The 25,218-nt window shown below is 36.8% G+C and overlaps 1 pseudogene; it reads right to left on the bottom strand.

Moving 5' to 3' along the window:
• Window positions 1-585: 585 nt before the first annotated feature.
• On the bottom strand, window positions 586-2,549 carry LOC107890299 (probable carotenoid cleavage dioxygenase 4, chloroplastic; annotated as a pseudogene).
• Window positions 2,550-25,218: the final 22,669 nt, after the last annotated feature.

A 25,218-nucleotide genomic window follows, 5' to 3' on the forward strand; every position in this document is an offset into this window, starting at 1 on the left:
TTATTTAAATTCTAGTGTTATGCAAAATTATACGATTCTTGAGAATTAAACCTAGTGTGATTTCGCTGGTTACTTTCAATTTATTTTACGGTCAATTGTTTTTATTTTTTATTCCTTTTGAGAAGAACAATACCAATTGTATTTCACATTTTTTATTCGAATGTACGAATATTAAAATATTATATTAACTTTAATGAGCAACATTCACTACATAATTACATCGATAATGGACGAATTTACTTGTAATGGAATAGATAGTCAAATATGGAGATCCCTATCAACTTACAAGTTGCGAACACCAAGTTATAGTCCGACAAGAAGATTGAGAAGTTGAATTAATAGATTGGGACCGTGTTTGCATAGAATACAAAACAGGATAAATTTGGGTACCAGCATTCAAAAAGATATGTAGAAATTGGTATTAGTGGGAGTATTGGCCATAAAAAATCACAATTAGTCAACTTTTATACATACAAACAGTGCCACAATTTAGAAATTTTATTTTTTAATTAACTTTTTAAGAAAAGTATATTCATATGAAATTGACTTTACATGTGATTTGGTTAATTAACCAAGTCACAGTAACTTAAAATTAAATAGGAATTTTCGAATTAGTAAAAAATAAGCTATGAAAACCATACGGTACACGCCTAGGTAACTTAAGTGCTGCAATGGTAGCGAAATCGGGCGATTTAGGATCCATCAAAAGGAACATTGATTCATCCGTTCGCTCGTTATGAACGAATGTCATCACAAATCCATCATCTTCATCATCTTCAACATTCCTTCTCACAAACAATGGCTCTCCTCCGAAACAATCATCCCCATAAAATCTTCTTCCAACTTCGTCCCCAGTTTCCAAGTCAATCTTCACCAAACCTGACATTTTAGGGGCCTCTTCAATCACACCAAGATATGCATATCGGGTTTTCTTTCCCATATAGCTAGTATTTATAGACCCAAGGTCCAATTTTCTTGTTGAGAGAAGGTTCCTGCAAACATGTCCAGTCTGGGTATTAATCTTTATCTTCTCCAAAACAACATCCAGTTTCATGCTGTCTAAAAAATTTTCCAAAGACAAAATGTTTGATGCCACCACGATGATCTCGTCCTCGTCATTTTCCCAAGCATTTACAATGTGAGATGCATTAAACCTTGGAACCTCGAACCACTTCATCTTTGAGTCACTGTTAGCGTACCGTGGGATGACTCCAATTCTTGTAGTTTTATTTGGTTCATAAACCAAAGGGGAACCTCTTCCAATTAACACTTTTGACAATGAAAATGTTAACTGTGTCTCGTGAAAGATTGCGAACCTCTTGGTAATGGCGAAATCATGAATTAGACTTGGTCTATGCATGGAAAAAATGGGTACTTCGTTTTGTTTAACACCCTTTTCGTCGATGCGGAAGAAGGTAAGATGCGGAGTTTTAAAGCTCCATGAATAAGCAAATGTGTCCTTTGTTTCACTGTCGACTTTGGGGTGTGCAGTCATGTTGGAGTGCAAGTTTTTATCGATCTCCCAACGTCCCAAAGCCTCAATGTCACCATTTTGAGTTACATTGACTATATATGGCAAATCAGACTCGCATAAAGCCAAAAGTTTACCAGAAACGATCCCTTTCAGGATATCTAGATTCCCTGTTACGTATCTCCTTATGAATTTGGACAAACGAGCAACGTCAAGCAGGCCATACAGGCCCGATAACATATTTGGAAAGATGGGGAAACCAACTTCTTTTTCGACCATGTATTTGTAAGTCTTGACGTAGCGGTTACAATACGTTGCCTTGCCATTTGATAACCTCAACGAGTGAAGCATGCCGTAGCCTTCTAACAAATTTAGAGCACGACGAGGTTGGAGTTGTGGTTTGGACCATTTCGAATGTAAACGCCATTTAAACAGAGTGGAAGCTCACCTTCGATTACTTCACAGTTGGTTGGCTTCATTTCGTCCACCGGAGCCAAGTTTCCCTTGAAGACATGCGTCGGGTCGACGGACGGGTTGAGAGGCGGATCAATGAAGTTGGAAAAGAAGTGAAGGATTGAAGTTTTCATGGATTTAAGGGGCGATGCATGCATCTTCAATGAAGTGGTTTTTTCCAATGCTTTGGGGTTTCGGACTGCTCGGATCATCATAACATCCTTCGGTTGTGTGAAACTCAGGATAGGTGAACATGTTGATGATATCATTTCGGTCTTTGGGTGATTTATTTTTGGTTTTTTGGTGAACACGGAGAAACAAGGAAAGTCTATATTAATATCAACAACAGTAACATCAAATTTGCACGTTTCCCACACCTCTTTTGTTTGGTTTCTTTTTCTAATCTCGTTTTCAACCATATTACAGGGCTTAGATTCATGCTGTTTTTTTTTAATAGCGAAGGTTTTAGTTTTATTTTCTTTGAAAACTATAACGGTTTTAGTTTCATCCACTATATTTCTCTAAAAGTTATGGTAATTTTAGTTTTCATTCTTTTTAGTTACAGTTTCGTTTTTCTATTTGTACTCTTGTGTAAATGGAGATTTATAAGGCAAATATACCACCAGATTTATTACCAGATTTATTAAGAATAATTATACAAGTATTTCGTCGTGATTGAGTATTAGTGATCATAGGATTTGACTCCAATATGAGAATGAGGAAAGCCATTTTTTACTTGGTTTTTCATGCAACTATGATTTATTGGAGTTTATGTCCGTGTTCGTCTGTTAATGACGGATTAGAATGTAATTGTCAATAGTTGTCACGGTGATGTACCTCTAGTTAATTTCTTAATTTTGGTTATTGATAATTTATCTTTCTTTTTTATTCACCTCTTTTTTATACAATGATATTTTTACAATAATTTTTAATGTTTTGTTTATTATTTGTATTATGTGATATGTCTATTTATTATTATTCTCTTGAATAAAAGTATTTTTTTCCTTAAAAAAATTGTAGGTGTTTCAAGGTTGAGAGGAATTTTTTTTTTAAGTAATACCGAGAGATTTCTTTCAAAATTGAAAAAGTAAGTACAAAAGGTGAGCAAAGCAAGAAAGTCATTACCCACTCCAGCTGGAAGACACAAAATAAAGCATAAAAATATGCAATAACTCTTGGTGGCTTGTGGGTCAATGAAAGGACATAAAACACACATATAGTCAAGCCAAAACACAAAAACACTAGTAAAGGAAAGAAAATATCTTACTTTAAGATAGAGCCAAATAGAGGCGGATTTAAGGGGGCTGGCAGACCCTGCTCTTTAGAATGTAAAATTTTTATTTAGGTCTTTAAAATTTTTAAAAAATTTTAAAATAGTAAAGGAAAATTACACTTTGGCCCCCTAAAATTATAAAAATTTGATTTAATTCTTTAAAAATTATAAAGATATAAACTATAAAAAATTAAAATTTCATTCGGCCCCCCTAAAATTTTGTTCTGGCTTCGCCCCTAAAGCTAGAGATCCAAAAAACGTAGCATCCAGTCCCTTAGATATAAGGAGTCAGACCCGAGAGATCTCTAGCCAAAAATGCCTCTGTTGCCACATGTAATTCCTCCACCAAAAAACTGTCTTCTGGTAACAAAATCCTCTCTTTTGCTATCATGTAGGCCACTATATTTGCTCCCTATCAACATGGTGGAAGGAGATGTACTGGAAAAAACTTACCTTGATCTTTATCTCTTCGATATAAGTTCCTATGTCTGAATAATCTGGTAGCACTTGATTTATTTTAACAATCGTTGTCCGAGAATCACCCTCAATTTAAACATGGCTGAAACCCATTTCACGCGAAAAGTTCAAGGCCTGGAGACAAGCTATGGCTTCTGTTGTAAAGGGATAGGAGACTAATTTGTTGAGTACTGTTTCGCTGCCTATAACTGAGCCTCTACTATTCCTAATGCCTAAACCGAAATAGGAGTGGTGGGGGGTTGCTTTAAACGCAACATCAAAGTTCACCTTAAGAAAAGGTTCTTGAGTGGGCTTCCATATTGGAGTCATTGTTTTCATCTGGGTAGGTATTTTATTTCTCAACTCTCTCATCTCCCTTATAATGTTGAAGATAATAGCATATATCTTGGATTGATTGTCTCTTTCCTTCTATTATGCGATTGTTTCAGGCTTGCCAGAGTGCCTAAGCTGTGGTTGCAACAATCTCACTAAAATCATGCCCTGAAAAACAACATTAAGCCAGGTGCGAAAATCCATATTTCCATTTAAAGTTGACCAGTTAATACCGATTGATCGCCAAACATTTTTTGCAGTGCCACACATCAGAAAGGTATGCATAAAATTCTCAGGAGCCTCTCCATAGCTAGGACAAATGGGAGATAAATTTATTCTTTTGTTGTGGACATTAGTTGCAATAGGAATGTACTCATGTGTAAATAGCCAAATGGCGATTCTGATTTTTGGGGGGAGATTTAGCTCCCAAATATGCTTGTAAAATCCTGTATGATCAGTATGTATAATGTTGTTGATGTTCGATTCGACAAGACAGTGGTAACCACTACGTACTGTATACATACCAGAGTTATCTATTTATTATTATTATTTATTATTCTTCTGAATGAAAGTATTTTTTCCTTAAAATTTACAGGTGTTTTTACTGTAATTTTAATTGACAATAATATGTAGTAATATATTTTCAGTAAAGTTTAAGGAATTTTTTTTACAGAAACTTTTTTTTTTCGAGTAATACCGAGAGATTTATTTCAAAATTGAAAAAGTAAGTACAAAAGGGGAGCAAAGCAGGAAAGTCATTGCCCACTCCAACTGGAAGACACAAAATAAAGAATAAAAATATGCAATAACACTTGGCGGCTTGTGGGTAAATGAAAGGACATAAAACACACATATAGTCAAGCCAAAACACAAAAACACTAGCAAAGGAAAGAAAATATCTTGCTTTAAGATAGAGCCAAACAGAGGCGGATTTAAGGGGGCTGGCAGGGGCCTTACCCCCCTAGAATGTAAAATTTTTATTTAGGCCCTTAAAATTTTTAAAAAATTTTAAAATAGTAAAAGAAAATTACACTTTGGCCCCCTAAAATTATAAAAATTTGATTTAATCCTTTAAAAATTATAAAGATATAGACTATAAAAAATTAAAATTTCATTCGGCCCCTCTAAAAATTTGTTCTGGCTTCGCCCCTAGAGCTAAAGATCCAAAAAAACGCAGCATCCAGTCCCTTAAATATAAGGAATTAGACCCGATAGATCTCTAGCCAAAAATGCCTCTGTTGCCACAGGTAATTCCTCCACCAAAAAACTGTCTTCTGGTAACGAAATCCTCTCTTTTGCTATCATGTAGGCCACTATATTTGCTCGCCTATCAACATGGTGGAAGGAGATGTATTGGAAAAAACTTGCCTTGATCTTTATCTCTTCGATATAAGTTCCTATGTCTGAATAATCTGGTAGCACTTGATTTATTTTAACAATCGTTGTCCGAGAATCACCCTCAATTTAAACATGGTTAAAACCCATTTCACGCGAAAAGTTCAAGGCCTGGAGACAAGTTATGGCTTCTATTGTAAAGGGATAGGAGACAAATTTGTTGAGTACTGTTCCGTTGCTTATAACTGAGCCTTTGCTATTCCTAATGACAAAACCAGAATAGGAGTGGTGGAGGGTTGCTTTAAACGCAGCATCAAAGTTCGCCTTAACAAAAGGTTCTTGAAGGGGCTTTTATATCGGAGTCATCATTTTCACCTGGGTAGGTATTTTATTTCTCAACTCCCTCATCTCCCTTATAATGTTGAAGATAATAGAGCATATATCTTGGACTGATTGTCTCTTTCCTTGCATTATGCGTTTCTTTATGGTTGCAGCAATCTCACCAAAATCATGCCTTTTGTTTTGAAAAACAACATTAAGCTAGATGTGAAAATTCATATTTCTATTTAAATTTGACCAATCAATATCAATTGATCGCCAAACATTTTTTGCAGGGCCACACATCAGAAGGGTATGCATAAAATTCTCAAGAGCCTCTCCACAGCTAGGACAAATGGGAGATGAATTTATTCTTCTGTTGTAGAGATTAGTTACAGTAGGAATGTACTCATATGTAAATTGCCAAATGGCGATTCTGATTTTTTGGGGGAGATTTAGCTCCCAAATTTGCTTGTAAAATCCTGTATTATCAGTATTTATAGTGTCGTTGATGTTCAATTCGACAAGACAGCGGTAACCACTACGTACTGTATACATACCAGAGTTATTTGCACACCACACTATTTTATCTTCAATTGTGTAAATTGAAAGAGAAATACAACAGATTGCATGAGATTCCATCGGGATAAAAAGGCACTTAATAAGTTCCACTTTTCAAGTCTTTGCTGATTGATCAATAAGGTCTAATACTTTTTCAATACTACTGTTTGCAGTAGTAGCTTGAATTTTCCCCCCGCGCAACGAGGAAACCATTGAGCTTGCAAAATGGAAATTTGAGATTCCGATCCCACCTTTCAACCAAAACCATCTTCTAATAATTTTCAGGCCGCATATATGCTTTTCTAAGCATACAATGGATAGTTACCTCAAGTGGCATTCCAAAACAAGGCATGAAGGTAATATTTTGCTTTAAAAATACGTCCAAGTAAAGAATTCAGATTAATGGCTAACCTCTAACCTTGTTTTTCTAAAAGCGCAATATTAAACTTGCTTAGGTCCTAGAAACCCATTCCTTCACTATTTTTAGGAAGACCAAGGTTAGCCCAACTACACCAATGCATACCTCTACGAGTCGAGTTTTTTTGCCACTAGAATCGGCTCATAATACTTTTAAGCTTCGTGTAAAGCGTCTTTGGAAGTAAAAAACAAGACATCGAATATGTAGGAATCACTTGAAGGACCGCCTTAATGAAAACTTCTTTTCCTACTTGGGATAATAATCTAGCCCCCCAACTCTAAACTTTCATTCTTATTTTATCATAAATATATTGAAAGGTATCCTTCTTTCTTCTCTCAACCATCGTAGGTAAACCCAAATGTCTTTCTATGCACAACTAGGGATGAACCCCTAACATTTGCACCAATTGATTACAAGAATTATCAGATACATTGGAGCTAAAAAATATTTGTGACTTATCAAGATTTATTTTTTTGCCCCGAAGCAGATTCATGCAGTCTCAAAATATCCAACATGACCTGCCCTCCTAACTCATTTGTTTCACCAAAAGCGATGCTATCGCTAGCAAAAAATAGATGAGTGACAGTTGGGCTTCCCCTACATACCTTCACCTCTCTTAATTACCCATCTGAACAGTAGAGTTTAGTAAAGATGAAAAAACCTCAGTACAAAGTAGAAAAAGGTAGGGGCTTAAAGGGTCACCTTGACGCAGCCCCAGTTGAGGGAAAAATCTATCACTTGAAAACCCATTGAAATTGGCCGTGTATGAAACCGAGAAAATACAATGCATAACCAGATTAATCCACTCAGTTGGAAAGCCAATTTTTGTCATCATGCCTTCTAAAAAGCCTACATTCCATTCTATCATAGGCTTTGTTCATGTCGAGCTTAAGAGCAAACGAACCTTTTTTCCCTTTACGCTTCCTTTTCAACACATGTAAAACCTCGTAGGCCACTAGTATGTTATTTGAAATGAGTCTCCTTGGTATGATCAATAAACTGTTCCAAAACCATTTTGAGTCTAATAGCAATGGTGTTAGAGATTATTTTGTATAATATCAAACATAGAATGATAGGATGAAACAATGACATCATGTCCGCATCATTTACTTTGGGTATAAGAATAATATTGGTAAATTTTACCTTGTTTAGCGATATCTTCCTGTTAAGGACTTGTAAACAATACTGCGCCACAACCGGCCTGAGTATATACCAGAATTTTTGGAAGAAAACTTCATAGAAGCCATCATATCTTGGCACTTTAGTCGGACCCATCTTTTGAATAGCCTCGTTAATTTCCTCCACCTTGAACTCATGCGACAAACGCTCATTTATTGAAGAGGAGATATTGGAGGTTACCTTTTCATACACAGTTTCATCATTATTCTGACGAGAGTTAAGAAAGAAATCCTTAAAATAATTGATAGCGATCTTCATTATTTCATTCTCTTTAGTAATAAACGAGCCATCCTCACCCTTTAGCTTCTTAATCTTATTTATTTGGTGTTTAGTGGAAGCAAGACTATGGAAAGAACTCGTATTACGATCACTATACTGAAGCCAATTTGATCTGGCCCTTTGCTCCTCATATAACTCTGTTTTGTCAGTTTCCAGATTAAGATCAAGCTTAGCTTCAATAATCTCTTCCAATTTCTCATTATTTGGTGGAGCATTGTAAATGATATTCAATTTATCCTTTAGAAAACCAATTTTATGATATTTCTCCCTTTTAATCATCAAAGCCTAGTTACATAATCCTTCACCAACTACGTGGATATGATTCGAGATCTTTAAGTGCTTATTGGTTTTCCAAAGGGATTGAACTTCATTTTTACATGACTCTTCTAAAAGCCACGTTCTTTCAAATAGAAAGCCTTGATCTTTAGCTATATTTTTATTACCCTCTAAATAATTTGTATCATAGAAAATAGGGCGATGATCCGAGGTATAATTATCTAAATGAAGAAGTTTGTAATTAGAGAAAAGATTGTACCATTGAAGATTTGCCACCCCTCTGTCTAGCCTTTCTCGGATGTTGGTTAACTCAAAATTCCTCTTTTCCTAAATGTACCAACATCCCTGGTAGCCTAAATCCATGAAAGCACAGTGATCCAAACCCTCTCTGAATGTATCGATCTGCTTCTCCTCTCTGTACCGCCCTCCATATTTTTCTTAGTTTCAAAGAATTTCATTAAAGTCACCTAGAACTACCCGAGCTTCAGAGTAGTTATGACTGAGACTTTTTAGTAGATTTCAGGAATTAACACTGTCTCTAATGTTAGGAGCTCCGTAGAAACCAGTTAGATGCTAATCGGGTCTATTACCATTATTTGTGACCATAACGTCGATGCAATTATTATTGTAACCCATAAGTCTGATATCCATCTTATTTGTCCATCCAAGAGAGGGACCTCCCCTAGTACCAGTAGCTGAGACTTCAATCTCATTTTGAAACCCGAATTTTTTACTTATTCTCTTCATTCTGTACACATTAAATTTTGTTTCCATAAAGAAAAAAAATATGGGGACGATATTCCATCAGCATATGCTGAGCACGTCAAACCTACCGTGGATTCCCTAGTCCACGAACTTTCCAGCTCATAATTTTCATAATACTCGGCTGACCCGCTCCACTGGTTCAACCGATTTATCATTTTGACAAGTGTTGAGCCACTCCCTTTGTATTCCGGTAGAATCTTTTTGTAAGGAAACATCCGGAATAATGTTAGACCTTAGTCTTTTTTTTTCCCTTCATTGATTAGAATTGGTCATTCTTCATTAATTCCTCTCTCCTCCGTAATGTCCACCTCACCAGTGTTATCTTCTTTAGGAAAGAGAGACTTGCCCATCGAGTTTAGCCCCAAATTAGCTCCATAATTACGCATCAAATTAAGAATTTATTGATTCCTAAAATCACTCCTTTGATTAGATGATAATACTCTAAAGTGACGTGTTTTTATATATTAATCATGTGTTTATTTTGAGTTTGAGCCTATTAATTTGAGCTATTTATGTCTTTTTATCTTTTAGGGACTAAATTGGAGGCGAAAAGTAAATTCAAGGGAAAAAGCGTCAATTTGGAGATTAAATGGGCCAATATACAACGTGGGACAAATATGGTGCCAAAAGTGCGAACATGGAAGGCACAATGACTTAAAAGCAAATAGAAGAGATTTTATTTTGGAAGACTCTATTTTATTTTATTTTATTTTATTTTATTTATATTAGGATAATTAATATTAAGATAAATATTAGGTTTATTTAATTTTAGGATTTTATTTTAATTATCTTTACTTATCTTTAATTAAATGTATTTATCTTTTAGAATTTAAGTTAAATTAGACTATCTTCCTAGCACTATAAATAGGGGGTGAAGTGACTCTATTTGAGGATTCATATTTTCTGTAAGCACTCTCCCCCCAAAAGTCTTTTGTTCTTTCCATATTTTTTTTTTATTTTTTTTCTTTCAATAAAATTTCTTTTTCTATAATTTTATTTACTTTCCCACCATTATCATGAGCCACTAAAACCTATCTAGCCGAAAGTTGTCAATATTCCCCAAAAAGGGTTCTTGAGGCCTAGAATCCGTACTTAGCCTTCTCGCCAAGTATTCATCGTTTCTCCGCACTACGGGCTGACGCTTCCGTCCATGGCCCTTAAGAAATAAGCTTTTCAACGTATGCAAAGGCGGCCGCTTTGTATGTTTTGGAAGGATTACACAATCGGTTCGTTCACTTACTGCGTCAGAGGTTGGCAAGCCAAAGAGACAAAATAGCGTGGGATTCGCCATTGAGAAGCATTGATCTAGCATAGATTACTAGCTAGAGTCAGGTTCCCTAAAAATCGTAAGTCTAATCTTTGGAGCTGGCGGTCGTAGGCGTCCTCTTCCATTATAACTAGCTTACTTGAGTCGAGAAGGATCATCTAAAAGCCAAGGATTGAGCCCGAGGCGGAATGAGACAACCAGAGGCTGGAACTTTCCCATAAGAATTTCTTTTCTCTTAAACCTCTATTTATTATTTTTATTATTTTCGTAATCATAATTTCAATAAACTTTAAATTCTATTTTTATTTTATTTTCGCTTCCAAAATCAATTCTTAAATTCTTTATTTTTATTTTTTCTAGGAACGCAGGTTTTATTGGGCACGATTCTGCCTAGGATTTCGAAAAACAAGCATTCGTATAATCCAGTCCCTGAGGATTCGACTCTACTTCCCCTTTACTATTTCTTTTTTGCTATTTTACAGGGAATAGGATATTTTTGGTGCTCTCAACGACCGCATAAATTTTGGCGCCATTGCCGGAGACCGGCAACATACTAATCTTATTTTTCTTTGTTTTCTATGACCAGATCTACTCCAGGCACTCTTGCGTTTGACTCAGAAATCGAAAAGACTGCGAAAGCTAATCGAAAGGAAGCAAAACTAAGGAAAAAAAGTCAGCGGTGGTTGGAACTCAAAGCAATCCACCTCCAGAAATTAGAATCGATGACGAAGTAGAGTCTAGGGTTAACGAAAACCCTACTCAAATGTTAGAAAGTAAAGAAGAAGAAGTCGATTCACCTGAAGAGGTCATTGATGCCAGAGTTAACGAAAACCCAAATCAGGCGCAGCAACAGGAAACTGGCTGAAGCGCTAACAGAACAACTGCCACTATGCATTGCGTATCCTACTATAGATACTGATTTTGAATTAAAGTCAGGCTTGATTCAGCTACTGCCAACTTTCCGTGGGTTACAAAATGAAAACCCCCACAAGCATTTAAAAGAATTCCATATGGTTTGTTTGAGTATGAAACCTCAGGGGGTAACTGAGGACCAAATTAAATTGCGCGCTTTCCCTTTTTCCCTAGCAGATTCAGCTAGGGAATGGTTATTTTATTTACCTCCTGGATCCATTACAACTTGGGTTGATCTATCTCGCTTATTTCTTAACAAGTTTTTCCCTGCATCGCGTGCAGCCGAGTTAAGAAAAGAAATAGTGGGCATAAGGCAAAAAGACGCAGAGACTCTATACGACTATTGGAAGCGATTTAAAAAATTATGTGCAAGTTGCCCATAACACGGTATAACGAAACAGTCTTTGCTCCAATACTTTTATGAAGGCTTGAAACCATGGAAATGAATATGGTAGATGCCGCGAGTGGAGGAGTGTTAGTCAACATGACTCCACAACAAGCAAGAGACTTAATCTCCACAATGGCTGCAAATTCCCAGCAATTTCGAGCCAATCCTGAACCCCCAGAAGGGTTCACCAGCTAAGTAATTCTACCTTTGAGGATAGGCTTGATAGACTTACTAATATTGTGAATTCCCTTGTTACAGAAAAAGCAAAACCAGCCCGAGTATGTGGAATATGTGCTACACCTGAACATACGAATGATGCGTGCCATAGTCTGTGTGACGATACTATGGCTCATTTAGATGCTGTGGGAATTTTTCTTGGGCCACCACAAAGACGATACGACCCTTACGCCAATACCTACAACCCAAGATGGAGGGACCACCCAAACTTTAGTTATGGGGCTAATCCACGATATAACCAGCCATACCAAAATCGGGCCCCACAACAGCTACAAGATTCAGGTAATTCTCTAGAAACTTTGGTCAATAAATTAGCAGCTAATGTCCTTGATTTTCAACAGCAAACTCTTAATTTCCAAAAAGAAACGAAGGCATCTATAAGAGAATTGACCATGTCAATTGAGAAATTGAGTTCTCAAGGGAAGTTACCGTCGTAAATAGAACCAAACCCGAGACAGAATGCAAATGTAGTAACGTTGCGAAGTGGAAAGGTGCTGGAACCAATTCCTGGCAAGAATCTTGGTCAAGAAATCGCCCAGGAAACTCCAAAAAATGACGAACAGATCCGAGCGAAACTCTCACTGCCGAAAATCCAACCTCTATTCCCAGGACTATTAAATCAGTGTGGAAAAAGTAAGCAAGACAAGGAGATCCTCGAAACATTCAGGAATGTTGAGATCAATTTACCACTATTAGATGCCATCAGACAGATTCCGCGGTATGCCAAGTTCCTCAAAGAGCTTTACACCAACAAACGAAAACTAACAGGTAATGAAAAAGTAACTGTTGGTGAGAATGTTTCCGTAGTGCTACAGCGGAAAATGCCAGTTAAATGCAAAGATAGGGGTATGTTCGCTATTCCATGCAAAATTGGCCATTTAGGAATTAAAAAGGCTATGTGCGATTTAGGGGCCGCCATAAATGTAATGCCTTATTCTATTTATGAATCACTTAACGCGGGTTTTTTGACAAAGACAGGTGTTATTATTCAATTGGCGGACAGGTCTATCGTGCATCCCGAATGAGTCCTCGAGGACGTCTTGGTAAAAGTTAATGAACTTATTTTTCCTGTAGATTTCTATGTAATAAAGATGTAGGAGGACAACACTGCTGGATCTTCAGACCTCCTGTTGGGTCGACCCTTCCTTAGTACTGCTAGCACCAAGATCGATGTCCGAAGCGGCACTCTTACAATGGAATTTGATGGGGAGATCATGAAATTCAATGTTTACGATGCTATTAGCCATCCAAGCGAAATCTTGAGCGTAAACCGTGTTGACCTGGTTGACTCATTAGTAGACGAGACTTTTGAGTCAACTTATGAAGACAAATCTGAATATAGATATGGTGATTATGAATTTGTTAATACATTATTGTCCCCATCAGAAACTAAACTTCTACCTTCTATTGTGCAGGCTCCAGATTTGGAATTGAAACCGCTTCTCGCGCATCTCAAGTATGCATTTTTAGGAAAAGGTAATACCTTACCCATTATAATTTCAAATAAACTCTCTAAACCCGTGGAGGAAAGTTTGATCCAGGTACTAAAGAGTCATAAGGAGGCGATTGGCTGGTTCATTGCTGACTTGAAAGGGATAAGCCCTTTGACATGCACCCACAAGATTTACTTGGAGGAGAACACGAAACCAATGAGAGAGGCACAAAGTCGTTTAAACCCGAATATGATGGAGGTGGTAAAAAAGGAAATAATTAAGTTACTGGATGCTGACATCATCTTCCCCATTTTTGACAGCAGATGGGTAAGTCCGGTACAAGTCGTGCCCAAGAAAGCGGGCGTGACAGTAAAGAAAAATGCTGAGGGTGACTTAGTACCGGTCCGAGTGCAGAACAAGTGGCGTGTCTGCATCGAGTACAGGAAGTTGAACGCTTATACTAGAAAATATCATTTCTCTCTTCCTTTTATAGATCAAATGTTTGAACATTTAGCTGGTAAAACTCATTTTTGTTGTCTTGATGGATATTCAGGTTTTTTCCAAATCCCTGTTGCGCCAGAAGACCGGAGAAGACCACTTTTACATGCCCGTTCGGCACATTTGCGTACAAGAGGATGCCATTTGGACTTTGCAACGCACCAGCTACCTTCCAGAGATGCATGATGAGTATATTTTCCGAATATGTAGAAAAAATTATTGCAGTTTTTATGGATGATTTTACCGTGTATGGAAACTGTTTTACTGAATGCCTTAAAAACCTTCCGATAATTTTGAAGAGGTGCATAGAATTTAATCTTGTTTTGAACTATGAAAAGTGTCATTTTATGGTAGACAAAGGTTTGATTCTAGGTCATATAGTCTCATCTAAGGGAATTGAGGTTGATAAGGCCAAAATTGACATTATAAATTCTCAAACATATCCCTCTACTGTTAGAGAGATACGTTCTTTTCTTGGCCATGCAGGATTTTTCAGGCATTTTATAAAAAAACTTTTCAAGAATAGCTGAACCATTGTGCGAGCTATTGCAGAAAGACAAGAAATTTGAGTTTGACCCAAAATGCAAGGGGGCTTTTGATACACTTAAGTAAAAGTTGGTAACCGCCCCTATAGTACAAGCACCAGACTGGAACTATCCCTTTGAAATTATGTGCGATGTAAGTGAACGCAGCGTGGGAGCCGTATTGGGACAAAAGATAGCCAAGGAGCCTCATGTCATCTGTTACGCCTCAAAGACTCTAGATGCTACACAAAGCAACTACACAGCCACAGAAAAAGAACTTTTAGCTATTGTGTTTGCTTTAGATAAATTTCAATCATATTTACTGGGATCTAAGGTGATTATTTTTTCCGACCATGCAGCTCTTAGGTACTTGATCGCAAAGAAGGAAGCAAAGCCAAGGTTCATTAGGTGGATTTTACTGCTCCAAGAATTTGACATCGAGATTCATGACAAAAAGGGGTGTGAAAACCTGGTGGCCGACCACTTGAGTAGGATAAAAACTCCATTTAATGATGATCCCATAAAGGATGAGTTCCCTGACGAAAGCTTATTCTCAACCGAGGCTTACTATCCGTGGTATGCAGACATAGTTAATCTCTTAACCACGGGAACGTTGCCCACTGAGTTAGCTCGATCTGTAAAAAAAAAGCTTAGACGCGAAGTTCGGAATTACATATGGGATGATCCATACTTGTGGAAACATTGCTCAGATCAGATAATACGACGATGTGTTCCAGAAACCAAGGTAACCTCTATCCTTACTTTTTGTCACACAGAAGCTTGTGGAGGTCACTTTGGCCCTAAGCGGACAGCTCACAAGTTATTGGAGTGTGGGCTATATTGGCCTACAATCTTTCGCGACGCGTTTAACTTTTGTAAGTCTTGCGATAAATGCCAGCATACAGGTAATATCACTAAACGAAATCAAATGGCCCTATCCCTGATTCATGTATATGAGATTTTTGATGTGTGGGGCATTGATTTCATGGGCCCCTTTATTTTTTCGTTTGGAAATGTATATATACTTCTTGCAGTAGACTATGTTTCTAAGTGGATAGAAACAAAGCCTACTTGTAATGATAATGCTAAAACTGTTGTGGAGTTTGGAACACCTTGAGCTTTGATCAGTGATCATGGTACCCACTTTTGCAGCAAGGTCATGGAGGCACTATTATCAAAATATGGAGTTCATTATCGTATAGCAATAGCCTACCATCCCCAAACGAACGGCCTAGCAGAGGTTTCAAATAGGGAGATCAAGTCAATTTTGGAAAAAACGGTTCGACCCAACCGTAAGGATTGGAGTCTTCGGCTCAATGACACGCTTTGGGCCTATCAGACGGCGTATAAGGGACCAATTTGCATGACTCCGTATCGACTTGTTTTTGGCAAAGCGTGTCATCTACCAGTAGAGTTGGAGCATAAAGCTTATTGGGCTATTCGACAATGTAACATGGAGTTAGAGCCCGCAGGAAAGGCAAGGAAATTGGACATTCAAGAATTTGAGGAAATTCGCAATGATGCCTACGAGAATGCTCAAATTTATAGAGACAAAACAAAGCTGTTTCATGACAAAAATATAGTTCAGAAGCATTTCTCAGTAGGACAAAGAGTTTTGCTTTATAACTCCGTATTAAAGTTATTCCCAGGTAAGCTTCGATCTCGGTGGCAAGGACCTTTTATTGTGACTAAAGTATTAAGCATGGCACAGTTGAAATAGAAAGTGAAGAATCAGGAAAGCGGTTCACAGTCAATGGTCAACGGTTGAAGCCATTTTACGAGAATTTCCAAGCCCACACGGTCGAGAAAATTCAGTTAGAACCACCATAAAACCGTTCAAGGCGTCGAGCTAACGACGTTAAACAAGCGCTTGTTGGAAGGCAACCCAATCTTTCTTTTTATTTTTATTTATTGTTTTCCTTTCTTTTCTTTTATTATTTATTATTTATTATATTATTTTATTTTAGTTAAATATTAATAAATTTCTCTTTTTCCATCTAGGTGAAATGGAGCGAAAATACGAAGAAAAAAAAAGATAAAAAGTGTGCACCAAAGCAACCCTATCCATACTGCCAAACAGTCCTATTCCAGCCCAGAATGCCATATCTCTGCAGCCAAACAGTCCTATTCCAGCCTTAGAATCCCCAAAACCTGTAGCCAAACACCCATTTTCAGCAAATAAAACCCCTAAACCTTATATTTTTTCCCCAAATTTCTCCATAACCGCCGACTCCTTTCTCCTTCACCACCCACCGCCGATTTCTCAGCCACCATGGTGCGAACCCGAAGCCGAACCGCCGTTGCACACGTCACCCACCCCGTCTCCATCTCTTGCCGCTTCGCCATCTTCTTCTCTACCGTGTGCGCCAACCGACGATAACTACATGAGGAGTTTTTCTAAACTTTTTTTTCTCCACCTATTTGTTTTCCTTTTACTTTCACATCGAGGACTATGTGTTTTAAGTAGGGGGAGGCATTTTTCTTTGTTACTGTTATTATCTGCTATTTTTGCTGTCATATTGTTGTTGCTGCTGTTTTGTGCTCATTTCTGCCCATTTATTTGAAGAATATCCTGCCGCTTTTCATGCCCAAGATTTTAACCATGACTTTGCCACTGTTTGACTTTCATGCATGATTCTTGCCTTCTAGGGAAGTTATGATTTTTCTCATAGATGATGCCATCTCCACTGTTTTATTTTTATTAGGCTAAAAATAATTGTGATTAATGGAGTTAACTCTATCTTGCTTTTTGTAAAATTGATCAAGTTTAATCTAAAGTGAACGCTTAAAATGATTGCATACTTAATTAATGTTCATGGCTATTAGGTGATTATTGAAACTTGTTCTTGACACTTAAATTTTTTTCTTTCCTGAGTTCTCAAGAATTTTAAATATTGTTTAATTTTTAATAAATGTTTTCCATGGTTATGAGTACAGCTTAGATCGTGAGTGACTGAGTAACTGGGGTAGGGTGCTTGGGTTGTCATTCTACTTCGCGTCAAAAGGTTGTGTGACGTGACAAGTAAAACTCCGCTAGCCGAGGTTATAGGTATGGCTCAAATCGTGACTGACTGAGTAACCGGGGTAGGGTGCTTGGGTTGTCATTCTACTTTGCGTCAAAAGGTTGTGTGACGTGTTGGGTAAAACTCCGCTAACCGGAAATAAATAATTTTAGGAGTATGTTGGGCTGAGTAACCGGGGTGGGTGCTTGGGTTGTCATCTCTCTTCGCGTCAAAAGGTTTAATATATTCCTAAGTAAATAAATAATAATAAAATTAAAAAAAAAATCAAAATCAAAAAAATTAAAAAAGGAAAAAAAGAAGAAGAAAAAATAAGTGCTAATAAAGTTGCACTTCGGGGACTAAAGGAGGAAATAATTAAGGTGTCTTAGTAGGTTTGGTAATTTACCTAAATAGCATAACTCAAGTCGATCTTAATTTTTGTGTGAATTAATTGGAATACTTTTTTGTTTTACTTAAAGCAAGTTTAGAGGTCTCTTTATTTTTCATATACATTTTAAACTAATTTTTATTAAACTTTGGAGTGGTATTTCTTTTATGGCAGAATCTAGCTTTCACAGTCGATAGGAACCATACTTGAGGGCAAGCATGGGCTAAGTAGGGGGAATTTGATAATACTCTAAAATGACATGTTTTTATATATTAATCATGTGTTTATTTTGAGCTTGAGCCTATTAATTTGAGCTATTTATGTCTTTTTATCTTTTAGGGACTAAATTGGAGGCGAAAAGTAAATTCAAGGGAAAAAGCGTCAATTTGGAGATTAAATGGGCCAATATGCAACGTGGGACAAATATGGTGCCAAAAGTACGAACATGGAAGGCACAAGGACTTAAAAGCAAATAGAAGAGATTTTATTTTGGAAGACTCTATTTTATTTTATTTTATTTATATTAGGATAATTAATATTAAGATAAATATTAGGATTATTTAATTTTAGGATATTATTTTAATTATCTTTAATTATCTTTAATTAAATGTATTTATCTTTTAGAATTTAAGTTAAATTAGACTATCTTCCTAGCACTATAAATAGGGGGTGAAGTGACTCTATTTGGGAGTTCATCTTTTCTGTAAACACTCTCCCCCCAAAAGTCTTTTGTTCTTTCCATATTTTTTTCTTTCAATAAAATTTCTTTTTCCATAATTTTATTTACTTTCCCACCATTATATGAGCCTCTAAAACCTATCTAGCCGAAAGTTGTTAATATTCCCCAAAAAGGGTTCTTGAGGCCTAGAATTCGTGCTTAGCCTTCTCGCCAAGTATTCATCGTTTCTCCACACTACGGGCTGACGTTTCCGTCCATGGCCCTTAAGAAGTAAGCTTTTCAACGTATGCAAAGGCGGCCGCTTTGTATGTTTTGGAAGGATTACACAATCGGTTCGTTCACTTACTGCGTCAGAGATTGGCAAGCCAAAGAGACAAAATGGCGTGGGATTCGCCATTGAGAAGCGTTGATCTAGCATAGATTACTGGCTAGAGTCAGGTTCCATAAAAATCGTAAGTCTAATATTTGGAGCTGGTGGTCGTAGGCGTCCTCTTCCACTATAAGTAGCTTACTTGAGTCGAGAACGATCATCCAAAAGCCAAGGATTGAGCCCGAGGCGGAATGAGACAACCGGAGGCTGGAACTTTCCCATAAGAATTTCTTTTTTCTTAAAACTCTTTTTATTATTTTTATTATTTTCGTAATCATAATTTCAGTAAACTTTAAATTCTGTTTTTATTTTATTTTCGCTTCCAAAATCAATTCTTAAATTCTGTTATTTTTATTTTTTCCAGGAACGCAGGTTTTCTTGGGCACGATTCTGCCCAGGATTTCGAAAAACAAGCATTCGTATAATCCGGTCCCTGAGGATTCGACCCTACTTCCCCTTTACTATTTCTTTTTCGCTATTTTACAGGGAATATGATATTTTTAGTGCTATCAACGACCGCATCATTAAATCCTGATGCTCCTGAAATTATGTCCCAATCAGAGTCGGGATCTCTTAACCGTGGACTACCACCAGCCGCCGCTCTTCGTAGAGGAGATTTCAGAGAAATGTCCCATCCCAACGACAGATATTTGCTTCCTTGGGATATACGAGTCGGATAGAAACTTTCCCCATGTCCTAATCGACCACACAAAAAATAAAACATTATTAAATTCTCGTATTTGAAACTGACAGAACATTCCCTCGCTTTGGCAATCAGCAGTTTCTTTCGTCTCTTCAAAGGTTTTCAGACATCCACTCGAACTTTAATTCTCATAAATTTCATAGCCCTGCCGTAATGGCTTTTCGTAATCCACAAAAGAGTCTATGAAATCACCAAACTGTCGTGCAATAGCCTTTGAATACAAACCTGAAGAATGATTATGGATTTGAACCCAAAACTCTGTGTGATTAAGAGGCACTTCTAGAGGGTTATCTTCCTCATTTAGAATTGAAAGGATGAGCAAATGATTGTTAAAGGTCCATGGTAACCTTTTAACCACATTATCTCTGTCAACTTCAAAATAGAATCGAAAAAGAATTCTTTTTTCTCTAATATTGGTAATAGTAACCCCTTCAAGAGGATGCCAGAGATTAGCCATCACCGTATGCATCGATTGAAAGTTGATAACCGTTGTTGTAAGGAAGCAATGACTAAACGAAAGTTTGAGGATTGCTCCGTTGGATTTTCCTCTTGTTCTATCTCCTATAACTTAGCATCCCCACTCTCTTCTTCTTCTTTGATTTACAAGTCTGCCAAAACTCCTTCTATATTTTGAAGGCAAACAAAGCACAAAATGGACATACAGAGAAAAGCACCAAACAAGATGGGCATACAAATGAAGGCTGACTCTACAGGAACATATTTTTATTATCTAGCAGGAGGGATGAAATCATAGCATTATCAATTCTTTTACCAAAAAATTATTTTTTATTGCATTTTCTCTTGCCTACATTTAAAAATATGAATAAACTTTTTAAAGAAAATTTATTGGTGCTGCGCCACATCTATTAAAATTTTATTCCTTTTTTTTTCTATACTGTGAATACTCATATTTTTTATGAATATTTTTAAAAATACATACGAGTGTCGCCTGACACAATGGCGGCACAGAGAAATTCTCTTTTTTTTAAAAAAAATTGTTGATTGGATAATGATTAGGCTGAAAAAGGAGTAATGCCGCCGATTGGTCAAACAACATTGACTTTCATCGTAAAAAATGGGTCATTTTCGTATATAATTTTTTATCCAAGTCATTTTCATAATTAATTAATATTTTAAGGTTACTTTTACAGAAAAAAGCTAGATTTGACCAACCCTCTAGAGGTTTTTCCCACCCAATTTTTCGTACATGTAATGCCTCAAAATTTTGAATATTTGACTTGTTATATTTTATTAAAGTTGTAAAACCCTGAATTTGGGCCTAGAAGTTTTGGGCCTTGAGCATGGGAGCGGTTGAAGGTAGCTTATAATATTTTGTTGTGCGTGTAAATTTCGTTAATGAAGGCTTGTTTTAGTGGTTAAGTGTGCTGAGAAGTGTTGGAGAAGTCCTGGGTTCAAATCTGGACTCTAGCAAAAAAATTAGTTTAAGGTGAATCAAACCCTGGGTGTAGTAGGTAGGCCTTAAGAATATTGTTGGGGAAATTGTGCCACAAAAAGCCTTGTGGTCTAGTGGCGAAGTAGTGCCACATAAGAGGCAAGAAGGTTGCGTCATAGAGGTGGCAAGGAGGTCCAGGGTTCGAAACTTATGGCAATTAAAGAGTATTTATTTTGCTAACAGGGGGCGGCAAGAGTTAGTGTTGAATTTAAACTCTGATGATAGAGGGATCCCACATCGGGAAGCTAACATAAGAGTGGATTCGAAACTGGCTTTAAATAGAGAGAACCATGAGGAGAGTAAAGGTACCTTTCTTGGCTGATCCCTTTCGCTTCATGGCGTGCTCGTTTGGGTTGGGCGTCGGCTAAGAGTGCTCGGAGCGCGAATTAACTCCAGTCTCCTATCAGGTGTGTATTTCTCACTACTCTAGCTGTAGGATGGCTACTTCGGGCCATGTGGGCCCAATGGGCATACGGGCCCAATTGGATAAGGTGTTTGATTGTGTAGTAAATATTGGACTAGGCCAGGTGAATCTCATATCTATGGCTATATTTGGGCTAAAAGGGTCACACGAGCGTGTGGGCCCATTTGGGTTGAGAAAGGGCTTTCGGCCCATTCGTATTGTTATCCCTGTTTAGAATACTTTAGTTTACCAAATTACCAAAATACCCCTGGTTTGTAAAATTACTAAAATACCCTTGGTTTATAAAATCACCAAAATACCCCTGGTTTGTAAAATTACCAAAATACCATTGGTTTACAAAATTACCAAAATACCCCTGGTTTGTAAAATTATTAAAATACCATTGGTTTATAAAATCACCAAAATACCCCTGGTTTGTAAAATTACCAAAATACCCTTGGTTTACAAAATTACCAAAATACCCCTAGTTTGTAAAATTACCAAAATACCACTGGTTTGTAAAATTATCAAAATACCCTAGTTTGTAAAATTACCAAAATACCCTTGATTTGTGAAATTACTGAAATACCCTCGACCTGTAAAATTATTGAAATACCCTCGACTTGTAAAATTACCAAAGTACCATTGATTTATAGAATTACCATTTTACCCTCGATTTACAAAATTATCGAAATACCCTTGTAGGGTAGAAATACCGAAATACCCCTGTAGGGTAGAAATACCGAAATAACCCTGTAGGGTAGAATTACTAAAATACCCCTGTAGGGTAGAATTACCGAAATACTCTTGTAGGGTAGAAATACCGAAATACCCCTGTAGGGTAGAATTACTGAAATACTCCTATAAGGTAGAATTACCGAGATACCCTTGTGGGGTAAAATTACCATTTTACCCCTAGGGTGTTAAATGACTGTTTTGCCCTTGTGGGCAAGTGACTGACTTGGACTGTGTGGTTGACGGATTTGATTGTGAATATATGTTGGTGATATGAATGACTTGACTGTGATTGTTTGATTCAAATATGGACATGATATTCTGATTCTATATGTTATATGCCATGACATGTATATCTGTTGCATGGGATATGGGTTATATTGATGGAGGAAGCGTTCTGGCAGCCTCGCTGCAATCTGGTGGCCTCGCCACAAATATCTATTCTGGTGACTTCGTCACAATATTTAGCAGCCTCACTGCAATCTGGTGGCTTCGCTACATATATATATCTGTTCTAGTGGCCTAGCCATAATATCTGTATCTGGTGACTTCGTCACAATATCTAGCAGCCTCGCTGCAAATTCTGTGGTGTGTAGCGGATGGGTGGGTCGAGTTGTCTCCCCACATGGTGTAAGGTTGGTACGAGGGTGTATACGGATGAATTGGGTTGGGTTTGCATTCACATTCTGATTCTGATTCTGTTACTTCATACTGATTCTAATTCTGGTTCTGATTCTGATTCTGTTACCTGATACTGATTCTGATCTGTTACCTAATTCTGATTTTGATTCTCATTTTGATTCTAGTTTTGATAATGTTTCTTATTCTGTAATGGGCTAAGGCCTATCTGGTACTGTCTGTTATAATGGGCTAAGGCCTAATTGATACTGAAACTGTAAGTAGGGCTAGGGCCAACTTTTAATTCTTTTATATGACTGACTGTTCCTTTTATATAGTAGGGGATTTCACACTGAGTTTTCGTAAACTCACCCCGTTTATTAACCTTTCAGGTAATTTCCAGCCTTAGATGGATCGGAGCTGCGAGGGGCTCGGAGGAAGCCACACACATTGTTTATGTTACAGTTTTGATTATTACTTTTAAATATTTTTATGTGGGTTGTAGTAAAGCCGTTGTAATTTTCTAGATTTCAAATTTGGAATTTTATTTATTGTTCTTATAATTGCTAGTATTAGAACACGGTTTTCCAAAGCAACTACTGTTGTTCAAAACATCACGTATCCGCAATTGTTTTTAAATTAAGCTTCCACAACTACCAAAATTTTTACAAAGTTGTTAAGAATGTTATACAGCTAAGGTTTTTTAACAAGGTTTAAAAAGGGTATAAGTTTTTAATTATTAAGAAGGGTTTTTAATGGAAACATGGTTTTCGAAAAATACTTCAATGTGACACACCAGATTCGAGCCAAACTTTTAGGCCGAGTTTGGGGTGTTACAAAAGTTAAGCATTTGCTTTAGTGGTTAAGGGGTTGATTGCGTATTTGAGGTTATGAGTTCAAATCTCATTTTTGAATTTTTTTTATTTTTGTTCTTATCTCTATCTCTATTCATTGGAATTAAATATGATTTTTCCTCAACTTACGACAGAATAAGTATATTGATCATTTAGTGGTAAGATGCTAGCTTATCATTTGGTCCTGAGTTTGAATCACTTTCTCTCACATGGTTGAGTTCGAATAGAATTAGAATTCTCAGGGAATTTGATAAGTTATTAGAAAATCTGTTTGTTAGACATTATTTTTATTTTTTTAATTATTTAATTAAATAAACTACTTTGTTCCCACATTTATTGCATTCTTTCCTTTTATTCCACAATTTACGTTTTATCATTTTTCCCCTTTTGTTCTTTCTGTCAATTTTTTATTTTTCTGCTCTTTCTCTGCTCCTTTTCGGTTTCTTCCTTGTGCTCCAATATTTGCGATCTTTGTCGCCTCTTTGCCACGAATTCTGTGTGGGCTGTGTGTGGTAAGTATTTCAGAAGAAAGTTTGTGGGTTTGTCATGGGAGAGTTTTTGTACGTTTATTTGAATGATTTCTATAGTTGGTGTTGATGGATATTTTGTGTTAACGATTAGGTGAGGAGTGTGGACTGTCGTGTTCTCCAAGGAATTTATTTTCATTGGTTGCTATTCTTGAAGGTAAGGTGTGTCATGTTCTCCAAGGAATTTATTGCCGTTGGTTGCTATTTTTGAAGGTAAGGAGTTAATTTGAGGCTTTAGGTCGAAGTTCTTCGATTTAATTTTGATGTTGTATATATCAAATTTTTTGAATTGGGTTTCGAAATCATCTCAATTAGATTTAATTGTCGTGTTTAGGTTCTGAAAGTCTCGTGGTTGCTTTTGTATCCAAATTAGATAAGGTGTGTAACGAAAACTCGATAAAATAGTGAATGAGAAAAGTCAAAATTTGGGACTATCGATGCCACACGACTATGTAAGCCATATGGTTTGGGCTAATTGGGTCGTGTAGGCCACATGGGCGTGTGGGCCTAAATTCTAAAATTTTTCCTTAGGGTCGTATTCATCGTATGAGTCAAATGTAGGCCTCCTGTAGGGCTTGTATGATACAAATTAGGATATAAATCTTGATTTTTGATGTTTTGTTGCGTTGAAAATGATTTTTGTATGCTCAGCATGATTAATATGTTATATGCTCAGCATGATCTGTATTACGATAAGTATGATTTGAATTCTTTATAAAAACATGTTTGTCATATACATTTCTATCATCTGTTAGTTCTACATGTGCATTGGGATGAGAAATATGGTTATGGAGGAAGTGTGGGCAATTTAATCTATCTATCATATGTAATGGCTCAGCCACATGTATATCTGTTTTGGGTGAATTATCACCTAATGATCTAGCAGCTAGACTGCAAATATTTTAAAAAGTGGTATACAATTACTAAGTGGTGTGTAGGGCTGGATAGGTATTTAATACCTATATAGTGTGTAGAGATGGTCAGAGATTGTGTGTAGTGGATAGGGGTAGGGTTGTAAATCTATATATGATATGTTTGTGTTTCTGCTCTGTTATAAAATATGTCTGAATGATATCTGAAAGCATGTTTAAAATTATATCTGTGGAATTT

The sequence above is a fragment of the Gossypium hirsutum genome, chromosome A09 (assembly GCF_007990345.1).
Source record: "Gossypium hirsutum isolate 1008001.06 chromosome A09, Gossypium_hirsutum_v2.1, whole genome shotgun sequence".
In the NCBI taxonomy this organism is placed as follows: Eukaryota; Viridiplantae; Streptophyta; class Magnoliopsida; order Malvales; family Malvaceae; genus Gossypium; species Gossypium hirsutum.